The sequence below is a fragment of the Gorilla gorilla genome, chromosome 7 (assembly GCF_029281585.2).
Source record: "Gorilla gorilla gorilla isolate KB3781 chromosome 7, NHGRI_mGorGor1-v2.1_pri, whole genome shotgun sequence".
Classification (NCBI taxonomy): domain Eukaryota; kingdom Metazoa; phylum Chordata; class Mammalia; order Primates; family Hominidae; genus Gorilla; species Gorilla gorilla.
Window position 1 is genome coordinate 907395 of NC_073231.2, and position 25213 is coordinate 932607.

Genomic DNA, 25213 nt, shown 5'->3' on the forward strand with positions numbered 1-25213 from the left:
TATAATTTCAGGGGAAGTGGGATCAACTTAACATTATTAAACATAGTCCAATGATACTTACAACATAACTTCAGAAACATTTTATTACTAGAAGTATTTTAAAAAGGATGTACCATTTAGGATTTAAGACACACCCCACAAATGAAAAAACAAATGAGATTATAAACAACATTTTTTTAGAAAATTATGCCATCTCTTTCACTACAAAATCCTCCTGGGGGAAAAATATCTTTTCCTTCATTATTAAAGGATGTTATCAGAGCACAGTGGAATTCTTTCAGATTTAGTCAGAAGGTTCTCTGGAGTTGAGAGATCTATTGGAGAATATTTTCTTTGAAAGTCCATGTCCTTTCCCCAGGCCTACATCATATATAAATAAACATTTCAGAAAAGGGGCCATGTTAGGAAAAAGTGGGTTGAAGATTGTAAGACCTGGTTCCCGGGTGCTAAATAATTCACAAGTTGGAATAAGCTGGGTTTCTGTAACACTTCTCTATGACTGCCATTGATACTGAACTATGCCAAGGAACTAAGTCCTACCAAGGAAAAGCAGGAGGAAAACAGGTGTAAGAAAACATTTCCTGTCAGTGTGTCCAGAGATAGCATGAGTCAACAGCGGCTCCTCATGAAGCCATCGATTCATAACACTGGAGTATCTAGAATGCATCTGGGTCGAATTATTAAAAAGAAAGTTCTTCTCAAGCTAGTTGTAATGGTAGCTACTTTAAAAAATTAATGTTCTGCGATTCTGATAAAAACCTATGTGGTGAACCAACAATAAAGGCGGCTGGAGATATTGGTATGAAATAGTTATTTTTCCTTATATACCTGGACGTTCATGTAAGAAATTATACTTTTGGAAGGTCTGTCATATTCTCAGTGTATAAGAGTTGAATCATTTTTAGAAGTTATTGTCAGAATTTTGCTTTAATAGTGCAATAAAGTGTGCATTCTCTCTCTCTCATTTTCATTCAACAGCCTCTACAAATTGAGCCTGGCTCAAAGGTCTTTCCCTCTTGGAATATGACTCCTCCCCTGTCCCTCTACATAGGCTATTCTATAACAAATTATTTTGCTGTCTTGATTTTTCAGAGACCTCATGCTAGTAGTAGAGAGCCAGGAGAAAGTGAGATGTCCTATATAAAAGGCCTGCTAGAAAAAGAAATCAGCACTGAGTTCTAAGGATACTGAACAACTTTTTGAAAAACAAGCAAGCCATATTAAACACATTAGTTACAACCAAATTAGATAAAACCATGAAAATTATCCAAGAAGAAAAAGTACATCACCTGTCTAGGTTTAAAATTGCTTAAGGCTGCCATCCAAGGACCATCTATGATAACAAATACAGTAGTCTGTATTGACACAAAGTTTTAGTGATAGACGTAATTACATTCTTCTGCTGGTGGTGTTCTAGAATAAATGGAATATCTGCTGATCAAATCTGAATGCATCCCATAATATTAGCATGTAGGATCCCAGATCTGCAGGCACTATCTCTTTCTCAGATCTACACTTTGAATATTATGTTAGTTAAAATGAGAAGTATGTTAGAAAATGTCTTTTACAAAAGAAATATTGGCTGAGTATGGTGGCTCATGCCTGTAATCCCAACACTCTGGGAGGCCAAGGTGAGAAGATCTCTTGAGCTCAAGAATTTGAGACCAGCTTGGGCAACATATCTATAAAAAATTTTAAAACTTAGCCGGTGTGGTGGTGCACACCTATAGGCACAGCTACTTCAGAGGCTGAATCAAGAGGATCACTTGAGCTTGGGAGTTTGAGGTTGCAGTGAACTATGAACATGGCACTGAACTCCAGTCTGGGCAACAGAGTGAGAACTTGTCTTCAAAAAAATAAAAAAGAAGAAAAAAATAGGAAATATTGTGTTCACATCTGCTATGGTACTCTTTCTTATATAAACTATTTCTTTGCAGTATTCTAGAGGATTTAAGACAAATTTACCACTGAATAATTTCATATGGTATATTATTGCATTAGTATAGTATGTTATTATATAATTAGTATAAGTGACCAGTGCTGCAACAACCGCATTCCAAAAAGTATTGTGATCCTCCAAAATTACAATGTCTAAATGACATTATTCTCCTTCATGAGACCATTATACCTTAATTTTTCAGCACCATGAAAATCTACAAATGCCCTCTAAAATATATTTAGAAAACGTGGGAAAAAAATAGATACAGTTTCAGAAGATACATATATTTTGAAAATTAGCCTTTTTGGAATAAATTATTCTTTATGACATATAAATAAACACATTTTTCAGACTGGCGGGGTAACATTTGCATCAGTCAAAATAATTAGATTACTAAAACCTGTAATCTTATTAGAAAAATGGTTTATTCAGAGAATCATTGGAATTATTAGCCTTCAAGCTGCTATAGATTGAATCTGATCAAAATAATTAAGATAATATTATTTCATTTTTCAGTATAATATCTCCTTAGTATTTTTGTTTCTTATTTAATATGTGATTATATTTACTTCTGTGAATAATATGGATGAAGATCATTACAGTGTCAAGATCACTGGGTTCAGAACACAGAAACCTCAAGTCTATTCTTTTTTCTTAAATACCTGTAAGACTTTAAAGAAGACAGAGTTTCTGGACTCTAATTTCTCTATCTGTAGAATAAATGGGTTAGACCAAATAACTCCTTTCTGCTTATAAATTTTCTAATTATATGACTGAGCTTACACCTGGAAAACAGTCTATCTCCTGTATAAATTAATGATAGAAATGAAAACCACCACGTTTCATGAAATTAACCACATAAATATCAACATCAACTGCTCAGAAGGACTTAAGTGCAAGTATCACAGGAATTCTGAAGCACAGAGAACTAAATATAAGAAATGTAACATTCTTCGTATTTTCAAAGAAGATTTTAATAATATATGTAAACACAGTAGCCTGTTCATAAGAAAAAAGAAAAGGGACGTCTTAGCATATTCAGGGTTCAACCAAAACTACTACTGGAATGTAAATCAAAGTAATATTCACCTAAATGTCATAATTGGCATGAATAATTTTAAGTAAAACACTTTTATTTGATATTAAATGTGAACAATAAGCCAAAACAGAGAAAATTAATAAATTGATCATTTATTGAAACTGAAATAAAAATATATAATTATTGAAGTCTCTTATATACATAAACCAATCATTGCTTAAATGAGCTGACATACTAGCTCCATAGTTTTATGTCACTAAGGAACTCTTTTGAACACAATAAAGAAACCAGAATTGAGCACAAAGAATGATGAACTGGGAAGTTCATGGCTTTCTATCTACTAATTAGGAGTACAATCATTCAGTCAAACAGCCACTCAACAAACATTTAGCATACAGCTTCTGGATACCAGGTACTGGTGTAGGTGCTAGAGCAACAAGGAAATAGTCCCTGCATTCAGTGAGCTCACAGGCAAGTAAACAAGTAAGTATAAAGACTGCATGACTGATTGGGAGCGGTGGTTCATGCCTGTAATCCCAGCACTTTGGGAGGCCAACGTGGGCAGATCACGAGGTCAAGAGATCGAGACCATCCTGGCCAACATAGTGAAACCCCGTCTCTACTAAAAATACAAAAATTAGCTGGGCACGGTGGTGCACGCCTGTAGTTACTTGGGAGGCTGAGGCAAGAGAATCAGTTGAACCTGGAAGGTAAAGGTTGCAGTGAGCTGAGATCACACCACTGCACTCCAGCCTGGTGACAGAGTGAGACTCTGTCTCAAAAAAAAAAAAAAAAAAAGACTCCATGATAAGTGTGTATCTACAAAGGGCACAAAAGAATGAGTAGCTAATCCCCAAAGCCATATGGAGCAGTCAGTATAAGCTTCAGGAAAAGAAACTGAAGTAAAAAACTAACCTGAATCTGAAAAAAATGAGTAGGTATTTTCCAAGCACGTTTCAGGGGAAAAGTTGCAGGATGCAGAAGTCCTCCCAAGTACAAAAAGAGAATGAACTCTGGACAACTGGCAATTTATGGCACACAGGAATCAGTAAATGTAGGGATGAGAGGCACACAGAAACATGGGCAAAAACAGGAATTTTGACTTTATTCCATAAATCATGGAAAGCCACCAATGGGTTTTAAGTAATAAAATACTAAGACCAGGTTTTCATTTTAGAAAGATCAATTTGATTTCAGTGAGGAGGTCCAAAAATGAGAGCAGCAAGGCCAGATAGAAGGTCCTACTGCAACTAGCTATGGTTAGAGATGCAGACCAAAACTAAGGTGAAATCATTTAGAAGAAAGAACGTGGATATAAGAGCCATTGGTTTGGCCTCTCCACATCATTTTTTTAATTTTATTTTCATTTATTTATTTATTTATTTTTTTGAGACAGAGTCTCGCTCTGTCACCCAGGCTGGAGTGCAGTGGTGTGATCTTGGCTCACTGCAAGTTCTGCCTCCCGGGTTCACACTATTCTCCTGCCTCAGCCTCCCGAGTAGCTGGGACTACAGGCACGCGCCACCACGCCCAGCTATTTTTTTCTATTTTTTAGTAGAGATGGGGTTTCACCGTGTTAGCCAGGATGGTCTCGATCTCCTGACCTCATGATCCACCCACCTCAGCCTCCCAATGTGCTGGGATTACAGGCTTGAGCCACCATGCCCAGCTGGCCTCTCCACATCTTTACTGTTATACTGATAACATGGGGATGAAAATAAATATTATTTGTATTTAAACTATTATTGTTATGTGAAAATTAAACAAATAACATACTATGATAACATCGGAGGTTCAAGAAATATTAAGTCTTGAAAATAGGAAAGATGAAAGGAAGGAAACAGGGAGTGGGGAGGAAAGTAGGAGAAAGGAGAGAATATAGGAATGAGAGAGGAGGAAAATAATAAGAAAGAAGTAGAAAGCTAGGTACGGTGGCTCATGACTGTAATCCCAGTGCTTTGGGAGGCCGAGTCAGGCAGATCACAAGGTCAGGAGTTCAAGACCAGCCTGGCCAATATGGTAAAACCTTGTCTCCACTAAAAATACAAAAATTAGCTGGGTGTGGTGGCAGGCACCTATAGTCCCAGCTACTCGGGAGGCTGAGGCAGGAGAATCACTTGACCCTGGGAGGCAGAGGTTGCAGTGAGCTGAGATCACACCACTGCACTCCAGCCTGGGTGACAGAGAAAGATGCTGTCTCAAAAAAAAGAAAGAAGTAGAAAAAGATATAGTATTTCTTAATCAGCAGAAGCTACTCTTATTTTTCAATACTCTACCTTTCTAATGTATCACTGACAAGGAAAGGTCTTGAATAATTGACTGAAGTCAGAATAGGTAAGGCACTCTACCTGTGGATACATGAGAGGCCTTAAAAAGTTCATGGAAAATGTATATTATGAAAAAAACTATGCAAAGGTTTCAATTTTGGCAGCAAAATAAACTCATACTAATTTATTATAGCATGCTTGAACAGGATCTAGTTTGAGACAGTAAGAAGGAGTAGACATTAGTTTGAAAAGAGCCCCTAGCAGAGCAATGTAAATTCTGCTAAAATTGAAGCAAGAACAAACATTAGATTATGATGAAGCTTGGGTGAAAGAATGGTGAAATCACTGATGCTTTACAAGAAGCTTGAGGGGACACTGCACCAAAGAAATCAGTAGTTCACAAGCGGACAGCTTTTTTAAAGAAGAAACGAGATGATGTGGAAGATGAAGTCCACAGGGACAGATCATCCATATCAATTTGCAAGGAAAAAAATTAATCTTGTTTGTGCCCTAATTGAAGAGGACTGATAATCAACAGCACAAACAATAGCCAACATCGTAGACATCTTAATTGGTTCAGCTTACACAGTTCTGACTAAAAAATTAAAGTTGAACCAACTTTCCACTGCATGGGTGCCAAAAGTGTTGTGCTCAGATCAGCTGCAGACAAGAGGAGAGCTCTCAATGGAAATTTTAAAGAACTAGGGTCAAGATCCTGAAGGATTTCTTTGAAGAATTGTAACAGAAGATAAAACATGGCTTTCCCAGTATGATCCTGAGGGCAAAACACAATCAAAGCAATGGCTACCAAAGGTGGAAGTGGTCCAGTCAAAGCTAAAGGGGATCACTCAAGAGCAAAGGTCACGGCAACAGTTTTTTGGGGACATTCCAGGCATTTTGCTTGTTGCCTTTGTGGAAGGTCAAAGAACAATAATATCTGCATATCATGAGAGTGTTTTGAATAAGTTAGCCAAAGTTTTAGGGCAAAATACCTGGGAAAGCTTTAGCAGACAGTCCTCTAACACCACAATGTTTCTGCTCATTCCTGTCATCAAGCAAAGGCAATTTTGTGAGAGTCTCAATGGGAAATTGTCAGGCATCCACCTTACAGCTCTGATTTGGCTCCTTCTGACTTCTTTTTGTTTCCCAATCTCAACAAATGTGGAAAGGGCACCCATTTTTCTTAAGTTAATAATGTATAAGAGACTGCATTGACATTGTTAAGTTCCCAGGACCATCAGTTCTTTAGGGATGAAAACCGAAGATCACATTTTCAATGTTTATCTTTTAACTTCATTTTTCCACAAACTTTTTGAAGTTTCTCCATACAAATGTCTCCATACAAATGAGCACTTGCAAAATAAGCAGAGAGTCTCATTCAATGGACAGAAAGTTCTGTGCCATCTAAAAATTATCTTAAGCAAGTTCAATGTGTAGCAACAGACTGTATTGATAAATATCAGTTAGTTTGACTTCTGCAATGACCATGATGGAGTAACAAGAACTAGACTTTCTCTCCCTCCTGAAACAACCAAAAAAATGGCCAAAATGTATGCCACAAAAGTTTGCAAGACCCTGTAAAGTCAGTCTCAAGCAAGGTGAGCCTATCAACTGCCCTAATTTATGCCTGGAGAAAGTTTTCCAGCCCACTACTGCAGGAGAAAAGCCCAAGAGGAGCCCATTGTTCTCCCTGAGCTGAGGGGACAGAGCTGAGAGTCCACAGAAACCATGTTGACATGAGCTCTCAGGACAAGGTTTCCGAGAAGAAGGGGCTGCACAGAAAGAGAACTCCAGAGCTCTGCAAAGGGTCCCCCTAAAGTACATAGCTAAGTAATTGTTAGGACAGGCCTAGAGAAAAGTACCTACGGTTGGGGAAACAACACCCAGATAAGATGAAAAGTAACAGTACACATGCTCACCAAGGTCCAGTAATAGTGCTTATTTTATCAGCCAAACCAGAAACACCTCAAGATTCCCAGGGATACCCAGAAGGATCTTGCCTCACTAGTTGGGAGTGATTAGCTCTAAAATGAGAACTGGTCTGATCCCACCTAATGAATTTTTAAAGCAAGACCAAAAAGAGTCAAACTCTTTCCAACTAAACTTAAATACATACCAATACAAAGATCAAGAATATTTATATATACTTCCAGCACTCAATAAGATAAAAGTCACCATATCTGACATCCAGACACAGTTTAGCAGAGACACAACAGTAACAACAAAAGACAGAAGAACGTGGCTCATAATAAGGAGAAAAATCACTGAGTCAGAACTGATCCAGAGTAAATCAAGGTGCCAGAGTTATCAGTTAAGAACATTCAAATGCTTATTGAAACAGTATTCTATATGTTCTAAAATAGAGACATGCAAGATACACTAAAGGAGGCTGGGCGCAGTGGCTCACGCCTGTAATCTCAGCATTTTGCGAGGCCGAGGCAGGTGGATCACGAAGTCAGGAGTTCAGGACCAGCCTGACCAATATGGTGAAATCCCATCTCTACTAAAAATACAAAAATTAGCGGGGCATAGTAGCATGCGGCTGTAGTCCCAGCTACATGGTAGGCTGATAGCACGTTAGTTATTAAAGAAGAAAAGATAGACACCTCTCAAAATAAAATAGAGAGAGAAAATAAATTTTTAAAAAACATGAACAGAGCAATAGTAGACAGTAAATTTCAAGTAACTGAATTTACGTGTAATCTCAGTTCCCAAAGGAGAGGAGAGGGAAGATGTGAAAACATTTGGGACTTTGAGTCAGGCAAAGCTTTCTTTGATATGACCCCACAGCATGATTTATATAATAATATATTGATAAGAAGAACTCATCAAATTTAAAAAAAAGAATCTGCTCTTCAAAAGAATCTATTAAGAGACTGAAAAGACAAGCTGCAGGCTGGGAGAAAATATTTGCAATTCATATATCTGATGAAAGGCTTGCATCAAAAATATATTTTAAAAGCTCAAAATTTAATAATGAAAAACAAACAACCCCATTTAAAACTTGGGTGAAAGACTGGAACAGACATTACAAAGTAGACATTTGTTTGGTAAATAAGCACATATGCTCAACATAATTAATGCTTAGGGCAATGCAAATTAAAACCAAAATGAGATGCCACTATCTATTTTTAAATAGCTAAGATTAGCATGACTGATAACAGCCAAGCACTGGCTTGGATGTGGAGAAGCTGAAACTCTCATACACTGCTGATGGGAATACAAAAAAGTGTAACCTTTGAAAAACAGTTTAAGAGTCCCTTAAAAAGTTAAACATACTTCTGCCGTAAGACTCAGCCATTGCACTCCTGGGTATTTACCCAAGAGAGATAAAAGTAGGTGTTCATATAATGATATCAACACAAATGTTCATAGCACATGTATTCATAATAGCCCAAACTAGAAACAGTCTAAATATCAATCAATACATTAATGAATTAACTTGCTTTATCCGAATTAATTATGGATACATACTATAACATGAATGAATCTCAAAATAACTATACTAAGTGAAACAAGGCAGACTCTAGAGGTAAAACATGCAGAGAAAAAAACATAAAATGTCAGACAAAAAAGTGCATAGTGTAAAATTGTATTTATATACATTTTTTGACTGTATAAATTACTGTCCAGTGACAGAAAGCAGTTTGATGGTTTTTAAGGGCCAGGAATGAGGGGCCAGAGAAATGTATTATAAAGAGGCATCAGGAAACTGGAGGTGAAGTATATTTCCATCACCTCGATTGCGTGCTGATGGTTTCTAAACTTTCAATATTTTTAGTTTATTATATGTTATACAAAATAAAGCTTGTAATAAAAATCAAAAGATTGAGCCATCCTTATTTTCTCTATAAAAGAGCAGAATTCTCCTTTTAGAGATTTGGAAAGATTATTAAAAGATAAGTTACAAAATACAGTACCTGACACGTATAAAATATTAAATAAATACTAGCCATGCTTAATTATTTTGTTTTAAGTCTATATGAGTCAAGTTTTAGTAGAAATATGGGCTAGAAAAAAAAAACGGAAAGCGGGACTCTGTGATCCGACTTGGGCTTATAGAACAGACTGCACTAGTTTGTTCTCATGCTGCTAATAAAGTCATACCCAAGACCGGGTAATTTAGAAAGGAAAGAGGTTTAAGGAACTCACAATTCCACATGGCTGGGGAGGCCTCACAGTCACGGCAGAAGGCAAAAAAGAAGCAAAGGCACATCTTAAATGGTAGCAGAGAAGAAAGCTTGTGTAGGGAAGCTCCCATTTTAAAAGCATCAGATCTCGTGAGACTTATTCGCTACCAGGAGAACAGTAGGGGGAACCCGCCCCTATGATTCAATGATCTCCACCTGACTCCATCCTTGACATGCGGGGATAATTACAATCAAGGTGAGATTCGGGTGGAGACACAGCCGAATCATATCAATGACTAATGAGAGTTACGTCCAGAACCTAATGAAAACCTGTCTGAGGCCACATTCCCTGTAAAGCAGATTTGAGATAGAGATTTGTGTAGAGAACATTTACCTGGGTAAAATCCTAGGAGCCAACAACTGTGGCAAAAAAGCTGAATTGGACAAAGGGAGTTGAGATGTGAGGCAGTCACAACAAATACCTCAGCTAATCTCAAGGGGGAGCTGAGAAGCTGGGGTGACCCTTCAGAGTTGCCCTAAATTGAGGCAGGAGTATGGAGTTTTAATACCTTTCACTGGCCATTCTTCAGATACGAGTTGTCCCCAAGGATGGACATCAGCTTGACAAGTTATTAATTAGATCTCCTGAGAATAAATTCTAGAGAGAATCAGCTGAGAGGCATGATTTGCCAACACTCCCAATAGCTGGGCAAACTTCAGTTTTGAGGGAGGATTTGGGTCACACACAAAAGTCTCCACAACCAATTATTCATGGGAAATTCTATGTAGGCAGAGCTATTTCATGGCCAGTTAATCAAAACTACATAATCTATTTGGTTAAGCAAAAGAAATTAAAAAGATAAAATAAAATCTATATATTAACACTCAAAAGTTTTTAATGCATTTGCCTTGCATTTCGTATGTTTTGCCTTGCATTCCGTATATTTTGCCTTGCATTTGTTTATTTGCTTTCAAAAACCTTTAGAGAACAATAATTACTAATATAATATGGAGTAGCAGAGCATAGACGAGGGAAGCTAACTCTCTCCCTTTTCCCAGAACCTGGAACAGCTAAAGATCCTAAGCATTGTCAGCTTTGGTATCTGACATAGTTTGGATGTTTGTCCCCTTCAAATCTCACGTTAAAATGTGATCCCCAATGTTGGAGATAGATGCCTCCTGAATGGCTTGGTGCTGTCCTCTTGGTAATGAATGAGTTCTTACCCTGTGAGTTCATGCGATATCTGGTTGTTTAAAAGAGACTGACACCTCTTCCCTGTCTCTCTTGCTTCCGCTCTCACCATGTGATATGCTGGTTTCCCTTCACCTTCCACCATGATTGGAAGGTTCCTGATGCCCTCCCTGGAAGCAGGTGCCAGTACTATGCTTCATGTACAGCCTTCACAACAAGGAGCGAAATAAACCTCATTTCTTTATAAATAACCCAGCCTCAGGTATTTCTTTATAACAATGCAAAAGGGCTAACAGAGTATCATTCATGGACAGTGAGAGTATTAGTCAATTTTCATGCTGCTGATAAAGACATACCCAAGACTGGGTAATTTATAAAGAAAAAGAGGTTTAATGAATTCACAAATCTGTACCGCTACCTGTATAAATATGGAAATATCTTCACCGCTACCTGTACAAACATGGAAATATCTACACCGCCATCTCTTTAAACATGGAAATATCTACACCGCTATGTGTATAAACAAGGAAATATCTACAGCGCCATCTCTATAAACATGGAAATATCTACACCGCTATCTGTATGAATATGAAAATATCTACAGTGCCATCTGTATAAATATGGAAGTATATACACCGCCATCCGTATAAACATGGAAATATCTACACCGCCATCTGTATAAACATGGAAATGTCTACACCGCCATCTGCATAAACATGGAAATATATACACCGCCACATATATAAACATGGAAATATCCAAGCCGCCATCTCTATAAACTTGGAAATATCTACACCGCTATCTCTATAAATATGGAAATATCTACACCGCTATGTGTATCAACATGGAAATATCTATACCGCTATCTCTATAAACATGGAAATATCTACAACGATATCTGTATAAACATGGAAATATTTACAACGCTATCTGTATGAACATGGAAATATCTAAACCGCTATCTGTATAAGCATGGAAATACCTACACCACTATCTGTATAAACATGGAAATACCTACACCGCCATCTGTATAAACATGGAAATATCTACACCGCCATCTATATAAACATTGAAATATCTACAACGCCATCTGTATGAATATGGAAATAACTACACCGCCACCTGTATAAACATGGAAATATCTACAACGCCATCTGTTTAAACATGGAAATATCTATACCGCTATATTTATAAACATGGAAATATCTAAAACGCTATCTCTATAAACATGGAAATATCTACACCGCTATCTGTATAAACATGGAAATACTTACAACGCTATCAGTATGAACATGGAAATATCTACACCGCTCTCTGTATAAGCATGGAAATACCAACACCGCTATCTGTATAAACATGGAAATACCTACACCGCCATCTGTATAAACATGGAAATATCTACACCGCCATCTCTATAAACATGGAAATATCTCCACCGCCATCTCTATAAACATGGAAATAATTACACCGCTATCTCTATAAACATGGATATATCTACACCAAAATCAGAATAAACATGGCAATATCTACACTTCTGTCTGTGAAACAGGGAATTATCTACACCGCTATCTCTATAAACATGGAAATATCTACACGACTATCTCTATAAACATGGAAATATCTACACCAATATCTCTGTAAACATAGAAATATCTATACCGCTATGTGTATAAACATGGAAATATCTACACCGCTATGGGTATAAACATGGAAATACCTACACCGCCATCTGTACAAACTTGGAAATATCTACACCATCATCTCTATAAACATTGAAATATCTACACCGGCATCTGTATGCACATGGAAATATCTACACCGCCATGTGTATAAATATAGAAATATCTACACCACTATCTGTATGAACATGGAAATATCGACACCACCATCTGTATAAACAAGTAAATAACTATAATGCCGTCTCCATAAACATGGAAATATCTACACCGCTATCTGTATAAACATGAAAATATCTACACTGCTATCTGTATAAACATGGAAATATCTACACCACTATCTGTATAATCATGGAAATATCTTCAGCGCTATCTGTATAAAAATGGAAATATCTACACAGCTATCTGTCAATACAAGGAAATATCTACACCGCCATCCCAATAAACATGTAAATATCTACATTACCATCTGAATAAACATGGGAATATCTACACCGATATCTGTATGTACATGGAAATATCTACACCGCTATCTGTATAAACATGGAAATATCTACACTGCTATCTGTAAAACAGGGAAATATCTACAACGCTATCTGTATAAACATGGAAATATCTACAACGCTCTCTCTATAAACATGGAAATACCTACACCGATATCTCCATAAACATGGAAATATCGACACTGCTATGTGTAAAAACATGGAAATATCTACACCGCCATGTCTATAAACATGTAAATATCTACACCCAATCTGTATCAAAATGGAAATATCCACACCGCCATCTGTATGATCATGGAAATATCTACACCGTTATATGTATAAACACAGAAATATCTACACCGCTATCGGTATGAAGATGGAAATATCTACACAGCCTTCTGTATGAACATGGAAATATCTCCACCGCCATCTCTATAAACATGGAAATATCTACACCGCCCTCGGTATGAAAATGGAAATATCAACAACGTCATCTGTATGAACATGGAAATAACTACACAGACATCAGTGTGAACATGGAAATATCTACACCAACATCTGTATGAACATAGAAATATCTACACCGCCATCTGTATGAACATGCAAATATCTTCACCGCCATCTGTATGAAGATGGAAATATCTACACAGCCTTCTGTATGAACATGGAAATATCTACACCGCTATCTGTATGAACATGGAAATACCTACAAACCTATCTCTATAAACATCGAAATATTTACACCGCTATCTGTATAAACAAGGAAATATCTACACCGCCATCTCTATAAACATGGAAATATCTACACTGCCATCTGTATAAACATGGAAATATCTACACTGCTATCTGTATAAACATGGAAATATCTACACTGCTTTCTGTGAAACAGGGAAATATCTACACTGCTATCTCTATAAACATGGCAATAACTACACCACTATCTCTATAATCATGGAAATATCTACACCACTATCTCTATAAACATGGAAATATCTACACCACTATCTCTATAAACATGGAAATATCTACACCGCTATTTGTATAAACATGGAAATATCAACACTGCTATCTGAATAAACATGGAAATATCTACAGCGATAAGTGTATAAACATGGAAATATCTACACCGCCATCTCTATAAACATGGAAATATCTACACCGCCGTCGGTGAGAACATGGAAATATCTGTACGCCATCTCTATAAACTTGGAAATATCTACACCGCCATCTGTATCAGCTTGCAAATATCTACACCGCCAGCTGAATGATGATGGAAATATCTACACGGCTATCTATATAAACACAGAAATATCTGCACTGCTATCTGTATAAACATGGAAATATCTACACCGATATCTGTATAAACATGGAAATAAATACCCTGCTATCTCTAAAAACATGGAAATATCTATAACGCTATCTGTATAAACATGGAAATATCTACACCGCTATCTGTATAAAGATGGAAATATCTACACCGCTATCTGTATAAACTTGTAAATATCTTCACAGCTATCTGTGTAAACATGGAAATATTGACACTGCTATCTCTATAAACATGGAAATATCTACATTGCTCTCTGTATAAACATGGAAATATCTGCACCGCTATCTGTAATAACATGGAAATATCTACACCGCTATCTCTATAAACACTGAAATATCTACCCCGCTATATCTATAAACATGGAAATATCCACACTGCCATCTGTATAAACATGGAACTATCTACACCGCTATCTGTACAAGCATGGCAATATCTACTCCGCTATCTGTATAAACATGGAAATATCTACAACAATATCTCTATAAAGAAGGAAATATCTACACCGCCATCTCTGTAAACATGGAAATATCTACACCGCTGTTTGAACATTTAAATATATACACCGCTATCTGTATAAACATGGAAATATCTACACCGCCATCTGCAAGAACATGGAAATAACTACACAGCCATCTGTAAGAAGATGGAATTATCTACATCACCATCTGTATCAACATGGAAATATATACACCGCCATCTGTATCAACATGGAAATATCTTCACCGACATCTGTAGGAGCATGGAAAAATCTACACCTCTATCTGTATGAACATGGAAATATCTACACTGCTATCTGTAAAACTGGGAAATATCTTCACCGCTATCTATATAAACATGGAAATATCTACACCGCTATCTGAATAAACATGGAAATATCTACACCGCTATCTGTATAAACATGGAAATATCAACACCGCTATCTGTGTAAACATGGAAATATCTACACCGCTCTCTCTATAAACATGGAAATATCTACACCGCCATCTGTATAAACATGGAAATATCTACACCGTCATCTGTATAAACATGGAAATATCTACACCGCCATCTGTATCAAACTGGAATTATCTACACCGCCATCTGTATGATCATGGAAATATCTACAATGATATCTGTATAAACACAGAAATATCTACACCTCTATCTGCATAAACATGGAAATATCTACACTGTTATCTGTTTAAACATGGAAATAACTAGACTGCTATCTCTATAAACATGGAAATATCTACACCGCTATCGGTAAAAACTTGGAAATGACTACACTGCTCTCTGTATAAACATGCAAATATCTTCACCGCTATCTGTATAAACATGTAAATATCTACACCGCCATCTGTAAGAACATGGAATTATCTACACCGCCATCTGTATCAACATGGAAATATATACACCGCCTTCTGTATCAACATAGAAATATCTTCACCGCCATCTGTATGAACCTGGAAATATCTGTACTGCCATCTGTATGAAAATGGAAAAATCTACACCGCTATCTGTATGAACATGGAAATATCTACACTGCTATCTGTATGAACATGGAAATATCTACACCGCTATCCATTTGAACATGGAAATATCTACCCCGCTATCTGTAAAAACATGGAAATATCTACAATGTTATCTCAATAAACATGGAAATAACTACAACGCTATCTGTATAAACATGGAAATATCTAGACCTTCATCTCTATAAACATGGAAATATCTACACTGCCATCTGTATAAGCATGGAAATATCTACACGGCCTTCTGTACAAACATGGAAATATCTACACCGCCATCTGTATAAAGATGGAAATATCTACAGCGCTATCTGTATAAACATGGAAATATCTACACGGCTATCTGTATAAACATGAAAATATTTACACCGCTATCTGTATAAACATGGAAATATCTACACCGCGATCTGTATAAACATGGAAATATCTACACCATTATCTGTATAAACATGGAAGTATCCACACCACTATCTCTATAAACATGTAAATAAGTACACTGCTATCTCTGTAAACATGGAAATATCTAGATCGCCATCTCTATAGACATGGAAATATCTACAACGCCATCTGTATGAACATGGAAATATCTACACCGCCAACCATATAAAGATGGATATATCTACACCGCTCTCTGTACGAACATGGAAAAATCTTCACCACTATCTGTATAAACATGGAAATGTCTACACGGCCATCTCTATAAACATGGATATATCCACAATTCTATCTGTGTAAACATGGAAATGTCTACGCCGCTATCTGGGTAAACATGGGAATACCTACTCCGCTATCTGTATAAACACAGAAATATCTACACTGCTATCTGTATAAACATGGAAATATCTACACCGTTATCTGTATAAACTTGGAAATAACTACACTGCAATCTCTATAAACATGGAAATATCTGCACCGCTATCTGTATAAACATGGAAATATCTACATTGCTATCTGTAAAACAGGGAAATATCTACACCGCTATCTCAATAAACGTCTAAATATCTACAGTGCTCTCTGTATAAACATGGAAATATCTACACCGCTATCTGCAAAAACATGGAAATATCGACGCCGCTATCTCTATAAACATGGAAATATGTACACCTCTATATCTATAAACATGGAATTATCTACACTGCCATCTGTATAAATATGGAAATATCAACACCGCTATCTGTATAAACATGGAAATATCTACACTGCTATCTGTATAAACATGGAAATTCCTTCAGCGCTATCTGTATAAACACGGAAATATCTACACCGCCATCTCTTTAAACATGGAAATATCTACACCGCAATCGGTATAAATGTGGAAATATCTACACCACTATCTCTATAAACATGGAAATATCTACACCGCCATCTGTATGAACACGGAAATACCTACACCGCTATCGGTATAAACATGCAATTATCTACACCACTAACTCTATAAACATGGAAATATCTACACCACTAAATCTATAAACATGGAAATATCTACACTGCCATCTGTATAAACATGGAAATAGCTACAGCGCCATCAGTATGAACATGGAAACATCTACACCACCATCGGTATGAACATGGAAATATCTACACAGCCATCTGTATGAACATGGAAATATCTACAGCGTCATCTGTATGAACATGGAAATATCTACACAGCCATCTGTATGAACACTGAAATATCTTCACGCCATCTGTATGAACATGGAAATATCTACACCGCCATCTGTATGAACATGGAAATATCTACACCGACATCTGTATGAACATGGAAATATCTACACCGCTATCTGTATGAACATGAAATATCTACACCGCTATCTGTATGAACACGGAAATATCTACACCACTCTCTGTATAAACATGGAAATATCTACACTTATCTGTGAAACAGGGAAATATCTACAACGCTATCTCTAAAAAGATGGAAATATCTACACCACTATCTCTATAATCATGGAAATATCTACACTGCCATCTCTATAAAGATTGAAATACATAGACTGCCATCTTATGAACTTGGAAATATCTACACCGCCATGTGTATAAAGATGGAAATATCTACACCGCTATCTGTATGAACATGGAAATATCTACACAGCCATCTATATAAAGATGGAATTATCTACACCGCTATCTGTATGGACATGGAAATATCTACCCCACTATCTGTATAAACATGGAAATATCTACTCCGCTATCTGAATAAACATGGAAATATCTACACCGCTATCTCTATAAACATGGAAATAACTACAGTGCTATGTGTATAAACATGGAAATACCTAGACCTCCATCTTTATAAACATGGAAATATCTACACCGCCATCTCTATAAACATGGAGATACCTAAACCGCCATCTGTATGAACATGGAATTATCTACACCGCCATCTCTATAAAGATGGAAACATCTACACCGACATCTGTATAAACATGGAAATATCTACACCTCTATCTGTATAATGATGGAAATATCTACACCGCTATCTGAATAAACATGTAAATGTCTACATCGCCATCTTCATAAACATGGAAATATCTACACCGCAATCTCTATAAACATGGAAATATCTACACCAATATCTGTGTGAACATGGAAATAGCTACACTGCCAACCGTATGAAGATGGAAATATCTACACCGCTCACTGTATGAACATGGAAATATCTACACCGCTATCTGAATGAACATGGAAATATCTACACCACTATCTCTATAAACATGGCAATATCTACACCGATATCTGTATAAACATGGAAATATCTACCCCGCTATCTGTATAAACATGGAAATATGTACACCGCTATCTCTATAAACATGGGAATGTCTACAGCACCCTCTGTATTAGCATGGAAATATCTACACCGCCACCTGTATAAAGATGGAAATATCTACAGCGCTATCTGTATAAACCTGGAAATATCTACACCGCTTTCTGAATAATCATGGAAATATCTACAGTGCTATCTGTAGAAACATGGAAATAGCTACACCGCTATCTGTATAAACATGGAAATATCTACACCGCTATCTCAATAAACATGGAAAAATCTTCACCGCTATCTGTATAAACTTGGAAATATCTACACCGCTATCTGCATAAACATGGAAATATCTACAGTGCTATCTGTATAAACATGGAAATATCTACACCGCTATCTGTATGAAGATGTTAATATCTACACCGCCATCTGCATAAACATGGAAATATCTACACCGCTATGTGTATGAATATGAAAGTATCTACAGCGCCATCGGTATAAAATTGCATGTATCTAAACCGCTATCTCTATAAAGATGGAAATATCTACACTGCCATCTGTGTGAACATGGAAATATGTACACCGCCATCTGTATGAACATGAAAATATCTACACCACTATCTCTATAAACATGGAAATATCTACACTGCTATCTCTATAAACATGGAAATATCTACACCGCCATCTGTATGAGAATGGAAATATCTACACCGCCATCTGTATAAACATGGAAATATCTACACCGTTATGTGTATAAAGATGGAAATCTCTACACCGCTGTCTGTATAAACATGGAAATATCTACATCGCCATCTGTATGAACATGGAAATGTCTAAACCGCCAACTCTATAAACATGGAAATCTCTACAGCGCCATCTGTATAAACATGGAAATAACTACACCGCTATCTGTATGAAAATGGAAATATCTACACCGCTATCTGTTTGAACATGGAAATATCTAAACCGCTAACTCTATAAACATGGAAATATCTACAGCACTAAATCTATAAACATGGAAATATCTACACTGCCATCTGTATAAACATGGAAATAGCTACAGCGCCATCAGTATGAACATGGAAATATCTACACCACCATCGGTATGAACATGGAAATATCTACACAGCCATCTGTATGAACATGGAAATATCTACAGCGTCATCTGTATGAACATGGAAATATCTACACAGCCATCTGTATGAACACTGAAATATCTTCACGCCATCTGTATGATCATGGAAATATCTACACCGCCATCTGTATGAACATGGAAATATCTACACCGACATCTGTATGAACATGGAAATATCTACACCGCTATCTGTATGAACATGAAATATCTACACCGCTATCTGTATGAACACGGAAATATCTACAACACTCTCTGTATAAACATGGAAATATCTACACTTATCTGTGAAACAGGGAAATATCTACAACGCTATCTCTAAAAAGATGGAAATATCTACACCACTATCTCTATAATCATGGAAATATCTACACTGCCATCTCCATAAAGATTGAAATACATAGACTGCCATCTTATGAACTTGGAAATATCTACACCGCCATGTGTATAAAGATGGAAATATCTACACCGCTATCTGTATGAACATGGAAATATCTACACAGCCATCTGTATAAAGATGGAATTATCTACACCGCTATCTGTATGGACATGGAAATATCTACCCCACTATCTGTATAAACATGGAAATATCTACTCCGCTATCTGAATAAACATGGAAATATCTACACCGCAATCTCTATAAACATGGAAATAACTACAGTGCTATGTGTATAAACCTGGAAATATCTAGACCTCCATCTTTATAAACATGGAAATATCTACACCGCCATCTCTATAAACATGGAGATACCTAAACCGCCATCTGTATGAAGATGGAATTATCTACACCGCCGTCTCTATAAAGATGGAAACATCTACACCGACATCTGTATAAACATGGAAATATCTACACCTCTATCTGTGTAATGATGGAAATATCTACACCGCTATCTGAAAAAACATGTAAATATCTACATCGCCATCTTCATAAACATGGAAATATCTACACCGCAATCTCTATAAACATGGAAATATCTACACCAATATCTGTGTGAACTTGGAAATAGATACACTGCCAACCGTATGAAGATGGAAATATCTACACCGCTCACTGTATGAACATGGAAATATCTACACCGCTATCTGTATGAACATGGAAATATCTACACCGCTATCTCTATAAACATGGCAATATCTACACCGATATCTGTATAAACATGGAAATATCTACCCCGCTATCTGTATAAACATGGAAATATCCACACCGCTATCTTTATAAACATGGGAATGTCTACAGCACCCTCTGTATTACCATGATAATATCTACACCGCCACCTGTATAAAGATGGAAATATCTACAGCGCTATCTGTATAAACATGGAAATATCTACACCGCTTTCTGAATAAACATGGAAATATCTACAGTGCTATCTGTAGAAACATGGAAATAGCTACACCGCTATCTGTATAAACATGGAAATATCTACACCGCTATCTCAATAAACATGGAAAAATCTTAACCGCTATCTGTATAAACTTGGCAATATCTACACCGCTATCTGCATAAACATGGAAATATCTACAGTGCTATCTGTATAAACATGGAAATATCTACACCGCTATCTGTATGAAGATGGTAATATCTACACCGCCATCTGCATAAACATGGAAATATCTACACCGCTATGTGTATGAATATGAAAGTATCTACAGCGCCATCGGTATAAAATTGCAAGTATCTAAACCGCTATCTCTATAAAGATGGAAATATCTTCACTGCCATCTGTGTGAACATGGAAATATGTACACCGCCATCTGTATGAACATGAAAATATCTACACCACTATCTCTATAAACATGGAAATATCTACACTGCTATCTCTATAAACATGGAAATATCTACACCGCCATCTGTATGAGCATGGAAATATCTACACCGCCATCTGTATAAACATGGAAATATCTACACCGTTATGTGTATAAAGATGGAAATATCTACACCGCTGTCTATATAAACATGGAAATATCTACATCGCCATCTGAATGAACATGGAAATGTCTAAACCGCCAACTCTGTAAACATGGAAATCTCTACAGCGCCATCTGTATAAACATGGAAATATCTACACCGCTATCTGTATAAACATGGAAATATCCACACCGCTATCTGAATAAACATGGAAATATCTGCACCACTACCTGTAAAAACACGGAAATATCAGCACCGCTATCTATATGAACATGGAAATATCTACACCGCAATCTGTATGAACATGGAAATATCTACACCACTATCTGTATGAACATGGAAATACCTACACCGCCATCTGTATGAACATGGAAATATCTGCACCGCCATCTGTATGAACATATAAATATCTACACCGCCATCTGTATTAAGATGGAGATATCTACACCGCTATCTGTATAAACATGGAGATATCTACACCGCTATCTGTATAAACATGGAAATATCTACACCGCTATCTTTATAAACATGGAAATACCTACACCGCTATCTGTATAAACATGGAAATATCTACACCGCTGCCTGTATGAACATGGAAATATCAGCACCGCTATCTGTATGAACACGGAAATATCTACACCGCTATCTGTATGAACATGGAAATATCTACAACGCTATCTGTATGAACATAGAAATATCAACACCGCTATCTGTTTGAACATGGAAATATCTACACCGCTGTCTGCATGAAAATGGAAATATCTACACAGCTATCTGCATACACATGGAAATATCTACACAGCTATCTCTTAACACATGGAAATAACTACACCGCTATCTCTATAAACATGGAAATATCTACACCGCCATCTGTATGAACATGGAAATACCTGCACCGCCATCTGTATGAACATATAAATATCTACACCGCCATCTGTATTAAGAAGGAGATAACTACACCGCTATCTGTATAAACATGGAAATATCTACACCGCTATCTGTATAAACATGGAAATATCTACACCGCTTTCTGAATAAACATGGAAATATCTACACCGCTACCTGTATAAACATGGAAATATCAGCACCTCTATCGGTATGAACATGGAAATACCTACACCGCTATCTGTATGAACATGGAAATATCTACACTGCTATCTGTTTGAACATGGAAATATATTCACCGCCATCTATATGAACACGGATATATCTACACAGCCATCTGTATGAACACGGAAATATCTACACCGCCATCTGTATGAACATGGGAATATCTACACCGCCATCTGTATGAACATGGAAATATCTTCACCGCCATCTGTTTAACATGGAAATATCTTCACCGCCATCTGTTTAACATGGATATATCTACACAGCCATCTGGATGAACAAGGAAATATCTACACCGCTATCTGTATGAACATGGAAATATCTACACCGCTATCGGTGTAAACATGCATACATCTTCACCGCCATCTGTATAAACATGGAAATATCTACACCGCTATCTGTATGAACATGGAAATATCTACACCGCTATCTGTTTGAACATGGAAATATCTAAACCACTATCTGCATGAAAATAGAAATATCCACATAGGTATCTGCATATACATGGAAATATCTACAAAGCTATCTCTTTACACATGGAAATAACTACACCGCTATCTCTATAAACATGGAAATATCTACACCGCCATCTGTATGAACATGGAAATATCTGCACCGCCATCTGTATGAACATATAAATATCTACACCGCCATCTGTATTAAGATGGAGATATCTACACCGCTATCTGTAAAAACTTGGAAATATCTACACCGCTATCTGTATAAACATGGAAATATCTACACCACTACCTGTATAAACATGGAAATATCTACACCGCTACCTGTATAAACATGGAAATATCAGCACCGCTATCTGTACGAACATGGAAATATCAGCATCGCTATCTGTATGAACATGGAAATATCTACACCGCTATCTGTATGAACATGGAAATATCTACACCGCTATCTGTATGAACATGGAAATATCTACACCACTATCTGTACGAACATAGAAATATCTACACTGCTATCTGTTTGAACATGGAAATATCTACACCGCTGTCTGCATGAAAATGGAAATATCTACACAGCTATCTGCATATACATGGAAATATCTACACAGCTATGTCTTTACACATGGAAATAACTACACCGCTATCTCTATAAACATGGAAATATCTACACCGCCATCTGTATGAACATGGAAATATCTGCACCGCCATCTGTATGAACATATAAATATCTACACCGCCATCTGTATTACGAAGGAGATAACTACACCTCTATCTGTATAAACATGGAAATATCTACACCGCTATCTGTATAAACATGGAAATATCACCACCGCTATCTGTATAAACATGGAAATATCTACACCGCTAGCTGTATAAACATGGAAATATCAGCACCGCTATCGGTATGAACATGGAAATATCTACACCGCTATCTGTATGAACATGGAAATAAATACCCTGTTATCTCTACAAACATGGAAATATCTATAACGCTATCTGTATAAACATGGAAATATCTACACCGCTATCTGTATAAAGATGGAAATATCTACACCTCTATCTGTATAAACTTGTAAATATCTTCACTGCTATCTGTGTAAACATGGAAATATTGACACCGCTATCTCTATAAACATGGAAATATCTACATTGCTCTCTGTATAAACATGGAAATATCTGCACCGCTATCTGTAAAAACATGGAAATATCTACACCGCTATCTCTATAAACACTGAAATATCTACCCCGCTATATCTATTAACATGGAAATATCCACACTGCCATCTGTATAAACATGGAACTATCTACACCGCTATCTGTACAAGCATGGCAATATCTACTCCGCTATCTGTATAAACATGGAAATATCTACACCGCTATCTGTTTGAACAGGGAAATATATACACCGCTGTCTGCATGAAAATGGAAATTGCTACACTGCTATCTGCATATACATGGAAATATCTACACAGGTATCTCTTTACACATGGAAATAACTACACCACTATCTGTATGAACATGGAAATATCTACACCGCCATCTGTATGAACATGGAAATATCTGAAACGCCATCTGCATGAACATATAAATATCTACACAGCCATCTGTATTAAGATGGAGATATCTACACCGCTATCTGTATAAACATGGAAATATCTACACCGCTATCTGTATAAACATGGAAATATCTACATCACTATCTGCATGAACATGGAAATATCTCCACCGCTATCTGTATGAACATGGAAATATCTACACCGCTATCTGTATGATCATGGAAATATCTACACCGCTATCTGTATGAACATAGAAATATCTACACCGCTTTCTGTTTGAACATGGAAATATCTACACCGCTGTCTGCATGAAAATGGAAATATCTACAAAGGTATCTGCATATACATGGAAATATCCACACTGCCATCTGTATAAACATGGAACTATCTACACCGCTATCTGTAGAAGCATGGCAATATCTACTCCGCTATCTGTATAAACATGGAAATATCTACAACAATATCTCTATAAAGAAGGAAATATCTACACCGCCATCTCTGTATACATGGAAATATCTACACCGCTATCTGTTTGAACATTTAAATATATACACCGCTATCTGTATAAACATGGAAATATCTACACCGCCATCTGCAAGAACATGGAAATAACTACACAGCCATCTGTAAGAAGATGGAATTATCTACACCGCCATCTGTATCAACATGGAAATATCTTCACCGACATCTGTAGGAGCATGGAAAAATCTGCACCTCTATCTGTATGAACATG